The sequence below is a fragment of the Lepidochelys olivacea genome, assembly GCF_965140295.1.
Source record: "Lepidochelys olivacea isolate rLepOli2 genome assembly, chromosome: 10".
NCBI lineage: Eukaryota > Metazoa > Chordata > Testudines > Cheloniidae > Lepidochelys > Lepidochelys olivacea.
Window position 1 is genome coordinate 11,810,666 of NC_140420.1, and position 12,784 is coordinate 11,823,449.

Here is a 12,784-nt window from a genome sequence, read left to right on the forward strand (position 1 = left end):
TGAAACAAACATGTTACTCAGCTGCACTTGAAAGTACAGAGTCCCAACACGTCCCAGCCTGCCAGGGCTAGGACTATGGAGGAAGATGACTGCATCACTCAAGGATCCTCTAGGACCGTGGTTCTCAAACTTTTTTTTTCCGGCGAACCACTTGAAAATTGCTGAGGGGTCTCAGCGGACCACTTAATGATCTTTCCAAATGTTGTTTGTAACGTTAGCTATCTATTGTAAAGCGTGTTGGATAAAAGCACTGTATAAAAAAACCCTCAATAATAAACTTTTTTTGTTCTACAAATTAAAGCACACAACTCATATTTTAATATCAGTAGTCTTACCTTTCTAATGTGATGGATGTGTCTTCTCTACCCTGCCACAGCAGCCTCCGAGTTGGGGCTGGGAAGGAGGTGGGGGTCTCTCTCCCACCACAGAGCTGGGGCTGGGAAGGAGGGCCGTCTCTCCCCAGCAGCCGCAGCCCTGGAGCTGGGGAAAGTCACCTCTTTCTCTGGCCACCCCAGCCCTGCACATCCCAAATTCCCCCCACCCCTTCTTCTCACCCCTCTGCCCCTTCCCATCTACCTCTTATTCCCCCCAAGACCACCACCTCACCTTACATGTGCGTCTTCTCCAGGGTCCAGGCACCTAATTACAGGAGTCATGCCTGCGAGGCTCCATTAGTTAGGTGGGTGACCCTTCATTCTCTCGTGTGCGGCCCTCCAGACACACACCTTAGAGGGAACTATCCGCAGACCTACTGAATGGAGCTTGCGGACCACTGGTGATCCATAGACCACAGTTTGAGAACCTCTGCTCTAGGAGTTAGCCACAGAAGAGCATTACAACTTCAAAAGGATTTACCAGCCCTTTTAGGCATAGCATACCTGCTGCTGATCCACTGGTGAAGGGATGGGCTTCATAAAGGTCTCATCATCCAGGGCCTAGATATATGAAAAGAAGACACATGACCTACTACAAACAGCAGTTGATACAGATGATCTTTTGTCAGATTTCTGCTCCCTTCTGAATTTCCATGCTAAATCCATGCAGTTACTTAAAGACCTAATATTACAGATCTTTTGTCCCAACTGTAGCCAGAACTTGCAAATGTCTCATTTTATCAGCCAGATATAGGGTAGTGAGGCACTGAGCTAACCCTTTGATGGTTGCAGTATAAATACAGAGTCTCTCCACACCAGTTTTGAACCAGAGTAACTTCACCAACTTCAGCTGGGTCACTTGATTTACAGCAGTCTAATGAGTGGCAAATCAAGCCCAAAGATGAGATTGGGCTAGAATCAGGGCCATGGCTTCCCACATCAGAAGACTAGGGCCTTTCCCATCAAGGAGAAAGCATAACACCCAGTCTCCACATAGGCACTTCCACTCCTCCCCTCTATTATTCTGCAATCTCGCTTCTATTTCTAGCTTCCACTGATTTCTGTTCAGATCTAACCAAAGAAGATAAAAAAACAAACGGATGAATACACACAAGGGGGTGGGGGAATATAGCAGGTCCAAAGTGACGAAGAACAGCTGGACTACATCAAAGGGCAATCACCCACCTCACATTCATATCTGTATCAAGCAACATCCGGTCACAAGTGTAAACGTGGCTTTAATGCCACCAAGTTCCAACATCTGGGTCTGACTGAGAGCAACAGAGACCCTACCTCATGGTCTCCATTCCTGAGAGCCAGCTGCTTCCAGGACCCTCCCGACTCTCTGTCAGGTAATACCAGGAGTCCTGGCTGGACCCAGGCTGAGATGCTGCCCAGAGCCCCCCGGAACCGTGCGCACATTCCAAGCATTGTCTCAAATGGCCAGCAGCATTCCTAGCCCGTTCTGTGCTTTCCCAGGGCCGCCACAGGCAACGCAGCGCCCTTGGAAAGCCTCACCCACAGCACCTGGCTTTCTGCCCGGAGTGTGGCTTCAGGCACAAGTCACCCCCATACAGCCATCCCTCTGCACATACATGGGCCACCAAGATCAGAGACAGGAAGCTGGGCAGCAGGAGGAGCAACTGAACTGGTACGCTTGAGCTTCCCCATAAGTATTCGCATTAACAAAACCGACCCAGCATTAAATGCATAGAAATAAACCGGAGGTCAGCAGCACCAATGTCCAGCTGTGCCTGGAGGGGAGGGCCAGGTGCGCTGCAGTCGGCCTGTACCATCGAGGGAAGGGATGAACCCCACACCGCTGGCCAGCTGTGCCAGGAGAGGAGGGGCCGTTGCACCCCGGGGGATGGAAGGGGAACCCTGCACCGCTGCCCAGCTGTGCCAGGAGGGGAGAGGGGCATTACACCCCAGGGATGGAAGGGGGAACCCCGCACCGCTGGCCAGCTGTGCCCAGAGTGGAGAGGGGCATTACACCCCAGAGATGGAAGGGGGAACCCAGCACTGCTGGCCAGCTGTGCCCAGAGAGGAGAGGGGCATTACACTCCAGGGATGGAAGGGGGAACCCCGCACCGCTGGCCAGCTGTGCCAAGAGAGAAAGGGGGCATTGCACCCCAGGGACGGAGCGGGGAACCCCGCACCGCTGGCCAGCTGTGGCTGGAGGGGAGGGGGGCACTGCACCCCGGGGACGGAGGGGGGAACCCCGCACCGCTGGCCAGCTGTGGCCGGAGGAGAGGGGAGGGGGGCACTGCACCCCGGGGACGGAGGGGGGAACCCCGCACCGCTGGCCAGCTGTGGCCGGAGGGGAGGGGGGCACTGCACCCCGGGGACGGAGGGGGGGAACCCCGCACCGCTGGCCAGCTGTGGCCGGAGGGGAGGGGGGCACTGCACCCCGGGGACGGAGGGGGGGAACCCCGCACCGCTGGCCAGCTGTGGCCGGAGGGGAGGGGAGGGGGGCACTGCACCCCGGGGGCGGAGGGGGGAACCCCGCACCGCTGGCCAGCTGTGGCCGGAGGGGAGGGGAGGGGGGCACTGCACCCCGGGGGCGGAGGGGGGAACCCCGCACCGCTGGCCAGCTGTGGCCGGAGGGGAGGGGGGCACTGCACCCCGGGGGCGGAGGGGGGAACCCCGCACCGCTGGCCAGCTGTGGCCGGAGGGGAGGGGGGCACTGCACCCCGGGGGCGGAGGGGGGAACCCCGCACCGCTGGCCAGCTGTGGCCGGAGGGGAGGGGGGCACTGCACCCCGGGGACGGAGGGGGGAACCCCGCACCGCTGGCCAGCTGTGGCCGGAGGGGAGGGGGGCACTGCACCCCGGGGGCGGAGGGGGGAACCCCGCACCGCTGGCCAGCTGTGGCCGGAGGGGAGGGGGGCACTGCACCCCGGGGGCGGAGGGGGGAACCCCGCACCGCTGGCCAGCTGTGGCCGGAGGGGAGGGGGGCACTGCACCCCGGGGGCGGAGGGGGGAACCCCGCACCGCTGGCCAGCTGTGGCCGGAGGGGAGGGGAGGGGGGCACTGCACCCCGGGGGCGGAGGGGGGAACCCCGCACCGCTGGCCAGCTGTGGCCGGAGGGGAGGGGGGCACTGCAGACCCCTCGCACCCTGGGTGGGGGATCACGGCTCCGTCCCCGCGCCCGGCCAGAGCCACCGCCCCGAGCCCCGCTCTCACCTCCGCCCGGAGCCGCTCGGCTAGCGGAGCCTCCAGCCGCGGCTGCAGCCCCGACTCCTCCCCCTGAGCCACCGCCTCTCGCGAGAAGCCGGCCGCGGGGTCCGGGCAGCGGGGCCGCAGCGCAGGCGCCGCTCGGTCCAGCCCCGGCCGCCCGGCGGAGACTCGGTCCCGCGCTCGCTGGAGCCTTTGCAGCGCGGGGCTGGAGCGGAGCCTTGGCCGCCGCCCCCCGCCCCGGCCCCGGCCCCTCAGGGCGCCCCCAGCCCGGCAGCGGGTGCAGACTGGGCCGGGGAGCGGGGTTTAAAGTCAGGGCCCGCCGCCGGGGCGAACTCTTCCCGGGCCTCGCACGTGGAAGTGACTCGCTGGGCCCAGCTGGGTTCAAATGCTGCAGTCGGCTGGAAATCGCGACAGCGGCTGCGCCCCCTTCTCTCACTCGAAGGGCGCTCCTTGCACGGGGCCAGGGGGATTCAACCCGGTCTAACGATGGTGGGGGAGAGGGAGAACTGGCTTCTATTCTCCACTCCGCCACTGTCCTGCTGTTCAGCCGGGGTCGAGCTGCTTAACTTCCATGCCTCGGTTTCCCTCTTTGTAAGATCTGGGCGATACCAGCCTCTGTAAAGCGCTTTGAGGCTCACGTGAAAGGCATGATATAAATGCAGAGTATGGATCCAGGCAGAAAGGCCCAGGGTATTTGGAGTTCATCCATCCAGGCTGAAGGGCCTCTCTGTTCAGTCTCATTCACTGAGTGATCTATTCATACCGTCTTAAAGCAACTCTCTGCCCAGTCCCTCTCCCCTGCATTGCCTAGTGGGACAGTTCTGCTCCCTTCTCTGGGATTTTTCCATGTCTCGTTCAGGGTGCAAATATTTCCTAATGGAACTAAATTGTTTATCCCTGTGGGTGGCTCTCTCTCACATATTGATGTGCATCCTAAGAGCAAACAAAACTTCCCCCTCTGCACTGGACTCAAGTCAGCAGGAGAGTTTGTATGTAGCATCTGAATTGAAGTGCTGTCAGTCAAGCAGCAATGGCAAGCCAACAAAAATGCTATACAGCTTCCTCTCTGTAAACCAGGCCAGAGACTGAGGGATTGTAGTTGGCATCAGATTATAAGGCAGTTTCCATTAATATGATCTGTTGCTTGTGGCTCAGGTGCCAATAGCAACAGGTACTCAAAATAATCTGTGGGAAATGGGAAGCCAAGAATTGCTCATATTTTCCTCTCAAGCAGACAAAGATAGACGAATATGGGTATAACAATTACAAAAAGAATCTTAGCTCTCTTAAAAGATTTATGGGAAACCCACTGCACTGTAAACCTGTATTCCAACCAGTTACTGGTAGTAGGAAAACTTTTTAGTAGTTATATTAACCTCATTGGTGAATTGGTTACTGATTTTGTAACCATCTTGAAGGAGAAAAAATAATTTAGGCTAGTTTATTTTCTGCAAGGATTTAGTTTTGTGTGGATCATGGAATGGTGAGTGCCTAGAGGTGAACTGACAGCAAGACCAGTTTGTGCAGGGGGGCCTGTTGCTGTTGCCGGCTGGTGCTTTGGGGGAGAGAGACCACTTAGAAGTGACCTGCTCTGAGGAAGGTCTCTCCGCTGTGCTGCACTTCTTGTGAAGATGAAGGCAGCTACAAGCAATCCCATTTGTGCAAATTAGGTGCAGCCCTGGGGCTTCCAGCAAGTTGTCAATCATGTGAACAAAAGTTTGGGCTCCCCTAATTTAAACACACCGAAAATGTATCATACAAAAGGCCCAGAGGAGTTTAAATTCTTGTCTCTTTCCTCACACGTAAAAGGCAAGAACAGGAGAGCCCGTTATTCCAGGTCAGAGGCAATGTCATTCATCTGAGTTCTGAACATTCGTGCCCTCTCTCTCCTATGATACACTCAGCTTCAAGAGACTGGGGACCGACTCTTTCTCTTTCGGAGTCCAGAGCAGCAACACAGAGTTACTGACTCCAACCGTCTGAGGTCTTTCTCAAATCGCTACAGTCATATTTTTTTAACTTGCGGATTTTAAATGTAGGAAAATTATTAAAAAACATTTAAAGGTGGCGTTGCATACAATGGCTCCGATTCATCTTCATCTGTGTGGTGTTCCTGGAAAATTAGCATCAGCTTCCATTTGTTTCCAAATGTGCAACCTCCAGTCAGTTATGTCCACAAACCAGTGCCTTAGTGTCAGGATTCAAAGTAGCAGTCTGAGGGAAATAGGATCTAGCTTCTGAACACTGTGACTTTTCAGAGTGAATCAGCCCAAAGGTATTTAGCAGAGATGTACACATTTGGAACATTCACGATAATCCATCGCACTCAGTTTCTTGCTCCCACCTAGTTCACATGGTGTCCTGTAAATACAAGACTGGCTCAAGGCCTGCTGGAATGGGTTTATTTTCACATGGTCTGTGTTTATTTTATCTAGGTGTGCTTTTTATTTCTTTGCAAGTTCTCCTGGCCCCTCTTGTCTACAATGTGACTTATCAGGCTTTCTGCTGTTTAACAGAGAATTCAAAGAGGAGTGTCCATCAGACCTTATTACATTATACTGAAACAGTGAATAATTCTTCATTTTACATACTTTGCACTTGTATTGCATTCCATTCAAGGATCTCAAATCAAGCCTCCCACTCCAAGGTGAAGTAATGGATTATCATCATCCCTAGTTGACAGATGTGGAAACAGAGGCCCAGAATGGTTAAGTGACATGCCTAAGGTTGCATAGTAAATTAGTGGCAGAACCAGGGACAGCATCTAAGCATCCTGACTCCATTTGTGCTTTAGCCGCACAAAGACCCTTCATAACTTACCTCCCCTTTGAAACTGAACGAAGCCCTAAAGATGACAGTTCCTTACATGCTTGCACTGAATGCCCAGCAGGTGGCAAAGCGGGTGTGGAGAGAAGATATTCATATTTGGGGAATAAAGTCCACATTTATTCAATGGAATGGCTGCCCTGTGCCACTTTATTTGCAACGTGAAGAAAATAACAGGGCCAAGAAAGGAAAATGGTAAGTCTAGTATTGATTTACAAAATGCATGTCCCTCCAAGAAACCAGGGGGAGAACTGAGGGAAAGAGGGGTTTGGTTTATAAGGAGAAAAACACATTGCCTTTGTTCACCTCCAACCCAGCTCATAAAAAAGTCTCTGCCAGCCACCAAAACTCTTTTTCAAACTCCCGTCAGATCTGAAATGCTCTGCACGTGGCCAAGTGCTTAGAATGCCGCTGGCTGCTCCCACTTCCAAACATCTGCTCAGCTGAGCAGCATTCCAGATAGGCTTCACCTTTTCCAGCTCCAAGGCAATGTGTATAAACCTCAGAGAAGGGGGCAGGGGATACTTCAAAAGAGTCTGCAATTGCTTTTGATAATAGCCCCCTCCCGCCACGTGTGGGAGGTTTCCACAGGTAAAGAGAGGATGCGCCTCGTGCAGAGTACCAGATGGTAGACTCCATACTGCTGTCTCCTAGGACTAAGAATGCTGATGGACAAAAGGGGTTTCCTTTTCTTTTGCATGTTATTAACAAAAGAACCCACAGTTCATCTTAAAGGAAACTAACAGCTGCAGCACAGTGCAGAACAAAACTGTAGGGAGGCTGTGGGGGAAAGCACCAAGCAGTGTGCACACCACTCCTTCTGCTTCCCAGCCTCAGAGCATACTGCCTAAAATGCATCTTAAGAAAAACCCTCCCTGCTTTTTAGAACCCCTATAGTCCCTGTCCTTCGGGAACAGATGGAATCTTGCTCTCACTGGTGATTTTATTTTGATCTTGGCAGGTTCCTGAAGCTTGTGATGGGTTGCTTCTTCGGCTGGTTGCTGGCACCATCTACGGGCCCTACGTGCGAAGGAAGATTGAGATGTTTTTATCATCATATTACAGGAGAAGTGTCTTGCCTCAGTGTCCCAGAGTAAAGGAAGCACTAAGCCTTGAACCTCCCTGATTGGCACGAGGCACTCTCAGCATTGGTCAGAGGTGGAAAGAGATACAGTTTGTTTTGGGTCCAGATGGAAAGCCACCTTTTTCATTCACTTCCTTAAACATTTGAGAGAATCTTAGTGCAATGCATTAAATAGCAGGAGCATATTCTCATACCGCTAGTTCATATTACAGCAGTGCTTCCTACATGGATCAGACGGGGATTGTGAACACATCTGAAAATGTTCTCTCCCCACAAAGGAGTTAGTTTTGGCCAAAGGGGAGGAGGAATGTAACTTAGATGTTTGGAATATTGCGAGTTGTCTGCTGAAGTGTGTGGCTTGAAAATGTGGCTGTAAGAGACATACCCACAGGATTGCTTTTCCAAGCCAGCAGTTTGTGGGGCATCTACAACACATTCAGATAGGCCTACTACAGAGCAAGCGTCATAAGGAAATATTTAATAGCGGAATATTGATGTTTTCCATACTGACCTTTGACTCGCTTTTATAGGACCTGGCCTCTGGTCTGACCTGCATTGCTCTGCTGAACGGTGCTTGGGGGAGTGTTGCCTATCTCCAGCACTTGTAATGGATTTTCTTCTTGATAGCCTGAGAGAGAAAGACAGAGACCTGTACTAGAAATAGTGGGAAAGGAACACAACTTACGCAGCAAGCAATGACAATTCAGTATAGGATTCACTAACGGACCAGCTGAAATAAATGGAAGGGCTGCAAATGAAATGTTAACAGTGGGAAACAAACTTAAAAAGGAAAGAATTTAGAAGTGGTGGAAGGGAGCAGGATGGGGATTGAGACTTTCAAAGTCTCCACAGGGATATGAATGCCAGATTCCAGTTAAAATTTAATGGGAATTGGGCATCTAGTTCCCCTAACCAGCTTTGAAAATCCCACCCTGAAGTCCTCTGTGTTCAGCCACAGACCAGGTGTAGCATTTGAGCACAATGTGCCTCAAGCCTGACCTGGACTGGCTAGCCCTCAGGCTGTGAGGTGCTTATACCACAGGCTCATTTAGTCTTTTGCCTCTGCTGAGGATGCCAAAATGGAGGCCAGCTGGTTCCAGTTGTGGACACCTGTCTGCTGGGCACTGGTCAGAAACCAATAACTCGTTTCATATATGATGCTGAACAGAAGTGAGATGATAACTTTTGGTCACTGCAGTATGGGGACAGATTTGAGCCAGCGACTTCCAGAGGAAACGCTTCTGAAATCCTATTACTCATCAGGAGCCATCAAGTCTACCTGAAACACAGCTTTTGTGCATAAGTATAAGGCTCCCTAGAGAAGTTCATTTTCGGCATAAACCTCTGCTGCGGCTTGTTTCTCAAAGACTAATCCACATGTTGCAGCCATACGGATATGGAGTCACATCAGGAACCTTGTATCAGAGGGGTAGTCGTGTTAGTCTGGATCTGTAAAAGCAGCAAAGAGTCCTGTGGCACCTTATAGACTAACAGACGTATTGGAGCATAAGCTTTCGTGGGTGAATACCCACTTCGTCGGAGGCATGTAGTGGAAATTTCCAGAGGCAGGTATAAATATGCAAGCAAGAATCAGGCTCTGGATAAGGAGGTTAATTCAATCAGGGAGGAGGAAGCCCCCTTCTAGCAGCTGAGGTGTGAACACCAAGGGAGGAGAAACTGCTTTTGTCGTTGGTGAGCCAGTCAGTCTGTGTTTAATCCTGAGCTGATGGGGTCAGATTTGCAAATGAACTGAAGCTCAGCAGTTTCTCTTTGAAGTCTGGTCCTGAAGTTTTTTTTCTGCAGGATGGGCTGCCTTTCATATGCTATTGCGTGTCCAGGGAGACTGAAGTGTTCTCCTACAGGTTTTTGTATATTGCCATTCCTAATATCTGATTTGTGTCCATTTATCCTTTTACATAGGAAACCTTGGGTCCTACCTGTATGGTGACTGATGGGGAATTTGACCTTTGTGGCAGCAGGAGTGGCATGGGATAAGTTGCTCATGATCTTCAACGCCTGGAGGAGTTTAGCTCGGGGCAGCTGGTCCTCAGAAACATTGTCCATATTGTGGCTTGAGGGAGTCCGATGCTTTGCTTTCCAGAGCTGAAAGACACTATCAAGGATTCTGTTGACTTAAACCTCCCAATTCAGGAGGCTTTATTCTCTGACCATGGGCCTCATTACACCAAAACAGGTTCCCTCGCTCCCTCGCTATGATTTGCTTTTTACTTAACACTTAAGGTGTTTTTCATCTTCCAACCATGTTAGAAACATCAATCAATCACCACCACGCTCCAGAGAAGTTGGTAGATGTTAGTATATCCATTTTTGCAGATGGGAAACTGAGGTAGAGAGAGTAAGGGAAATACCCAAGGTTACAAAAGGAGTCAGCCTTGGGATAAGAACCAAGAGTAACTGCCTCTTGGTCCTGTACTCAGGCATTAGGCCATGTCATAATCTCTCCCATAGTGTCCACATATTAGCCCCAAAGGAATCATATGTGATTAGATTCTTAAAAGAATTTTACAAAGGCCTCATTACATGATATGGCACCAGAAAATACCAAACTCCATCCAGCTTCAGCTTTTGTGGGAAACAAGCGACATTCCTGGTCTGAGTATTGCAACATCAACACAAATGTCAGAGAAGCTTGACACCCAGGCAAGAGTCACTTCATCATCTTCTTCCCTCCAGATAGACATGCGTACAAATATTACTTTGTGCCTTGGATGCACTGAGTAGAAAATACATTGGTCTAGGGGAACTGGCTATTGATCTAAAGGTATCTGTCATATCACTTCCTTGTCCCATAATTTATGTTGTATCTATCAAGGTGTTTATATGACTCATCACAAGAGTACCTGAGCATCTCATGAACATTCATTTATCCTTCCCACCTGTGTTGCAGGGATTACTACTATCCTTGTTGTACAGACAGACAACTGAGGCCTGTAGAGATCAGGTGATTTGCCTATGTCGATCATGGAGGTGGGAGTAGAACCCATGGCACTTGGATCCCAGCCTGTACCTTATTCCTCTGGGAATGGAATGTATTACACACGGATATTTATCTTCCTCATCTAGAAAACTAGTCTCGGACTCCTCACTGCATAATACGACTTGCAGCCACGATGGGTCCAACTGCTGCGTGCACCTTGCTCTTGCCAGAGGAAAGTGCTCACTGTGGCGGTAGACCTTGAACTCGGTGCCTGCCAGTACTGACCTGGTGCAGTGGGGTTCTTGGCAAGCAAAAGAAAGTAGGGCTGAGATGAGTATCTGGATTCCCCAGTTTCCTAGTAGGTGTTGTTTTGGATGATCTGTAGCTGTCACTGTGAAAAACACACACATGGAGGCGTGAATAGATTGAACTACATATATAAGAGCCAGGCACTTGGCCCGTTAGAGGGAGAGGGGAAAGCCAGTCAGCCCTTCTGGAGTGTTTGGAGGCACCTGTTTGGATTAACTTCTCCAAAATGTATGGGAAACCAGGACTGATTTAAAAGCAGGGGTGGGGAGGGAAGATCCAGGGTGGAAAGAGAATTTCAGAACTCAGGGAAACATTGAGGGGACCCTGAACCCACTTAAAAGAGCTTCATTAATATACATTGGTTAAACACTTTCACACTGATTGGTTTACAACCAAAGTCCCCCTCACCCCACCCATTCCCTGGAGAAAATTCCTACTAAAACACAGAGCTACCTAGCAATTGCATAATACAACAGGGACTTCTTTCCTATTGGCTCCCTTTTCTGGGGGTTCCTCTATCATGGTCACTCATTTGGGGATCTGTCCTCTAGGAACCAAGTCTGGCTTAGGACTCACGTTGGAGAGACTTTGCTGTGCTCTGCATCACTGGGCAATGTTCACCTTAGTAAGTATGTTACTACAACATCTTGGTTTCCCTTTTCCTCTCCCCTGCCCAGCCCCCATAAAAAGCTCAATGCAAGCAGCTGGCTGTTTGTACTGTCTGTCAAGTTGCCTCTCACTCCTGTTTTATTCTGTCATTGGTTTGATCTCCGCACAGTATATCTCCACCGATAACAGCAGATAGTTGGTGCTTCGGCCACATTGAAAATATAACCGCAGTCTCTACACCAGCCATGCACAATCCAACTCAGAAAAGACAATGGGCAAGTTACATAGTATAAAATGACAGGGTCAACAGACCTCTAGCCATAGCAGCATAGGTCGCACTCTGTAATTAACTGCTAAGCTTCAAGGCCCAGGAGAATGGGGCTGATGATGGGCACGTGGACAGAACGGATGGAAATGCATTCACCTGTCTGACTCCAAGACAATGGACGGAAGCTCAAACTTTGCTCCACAAGGAAGACCTTTCCTGTTGCCAGATAGCCCTTTTCTGGCCTCTTTGTTTAGGTCCAGCTGCCGAGCTATATTCAGAGCACAGCCACCCTGGGGCCACAGAAAAAAGGGAGGTTGGTGGGACTGTAGGCAGACACAACGTAGATTTTTTTTTTCAGTACAAACCCCTCTTCACTCAGTCAGCTTCTTTACACACAGATCTCCTAATGCAATAGCCACCTGCCCTCTCTCTTGAATCCCTCATTACAACAAGTATTTTGTTTTCAGTTTGAGACGTAGCTTTGGCCTGGTACTGAAGAAGGAGCAAAGAGAAAAATCTGAAAGCAAGGGGCATGTAAGAGGATTTCCTCACTTCATCTGTGTCTGTAAACCCTCCAGCCCATAAACCTAACGGGCTTTGTTTGGCTCAAAAGGCACCAACCCACAGCACAGCACAGCTTCCTACACATGCCCAGTTACTCTTGGAGCCTTTGCAACAGAGCAAGCCTCCTAATCAAATGCAGGGAAGCTGGCTGATGAAGCATGTGTGGTTTCCTTCTCCAGGATTCAAAGCCGCAACCTGCCATCACCCAATAACATTAAAGAGAGTGTCTGGAATAATTTTGGTTCCTGTATATCAACGTGACTGACAGCAAGTTTATTATTCAGAGTGAAAACCAATTCTGTGTTAGGTTTATTGGAGACGAGTCATAATAAATGTGAGGAGCTGCCACTGGGGAGTCCCACCTGTTATTACAAGACATTAAGAAGCTGCCAGTAAAATATCACTATCACAAGAAATACTCACAAAATCTGCAAAATGAGCAGAGACTGGCAACGTATTCCCCTTTCCTTCTGACCACGAGTTCCTAGGGTTCGAATGCTGGCTGTGGTTTAGGCCACCAGGATGCCGTTAGAGGTGATGGACACCTTTGGTTGTCAGGGGAAGCAGGTTTACCCACAGTAATTCTGGCTCTCCAACTGTACTGTCTCCACGGAGCTCCGCTGTAGGAGCTTAG

At 50.5% G+C, this 12,784-nt stretch overlaps 1 protein-coding gene and 1 pseudogene across 4 annotated transcripts in view; both read right to left on the bottom strand.

Moving 5' to 3' along the window:
* CHST12 (carbohydrate sulfotransferase 12) overlaps window positions 1-9,523 on the bottom strand; it is a 23,133-nt gene extending 13,610 nt beyond the window's left edge. Inside the window, exons 1-3 of one of the 3 annotated variants that reach the window (XM_084642074.1) lie at window positions 9,400-9,523; window positions 7,974-8,090; window positions 879-935 (exon numbers count right to left, since the gene is read on the bottom strand). The gene's annotated coding sequence lies outside the window, so the exon portion shown is untranslated. Of the gene's footprint in view, window positions 1-878; window positions 936-1,667; window positions 2,431-3,558; window positions 3,672-7,973; window positions 8,091-9,399 lie in introns of those variants that run through there. The other 2 variants (XM_084642073.1, XM_084642075.1) reach the window with 2 other exon arrangements.
* Window positions 8,366-12,784, bottom strand: part of LOC311526869 (kinesin-like protein KIF19) — a 26,439-nt pseudogene continuing 22,020 nt past the window's right edge. Inside the window, exons 14-16 of the transcript XR_014714725.1 lie at window positions 11,743-11,876; window positions 10,686-10,791; window positions 8,366-9,565 (exon numbers count right to left, since the gene is read on the bottom strand). The product of XR_014714725.1 is annotated as a kinesin-like protein KIF19 (transcript). The remainder of the gene's footprint in view (window positions 9,566-10,685; window positions 10,792-11,742; window positions 11,877-12,784) is intronic.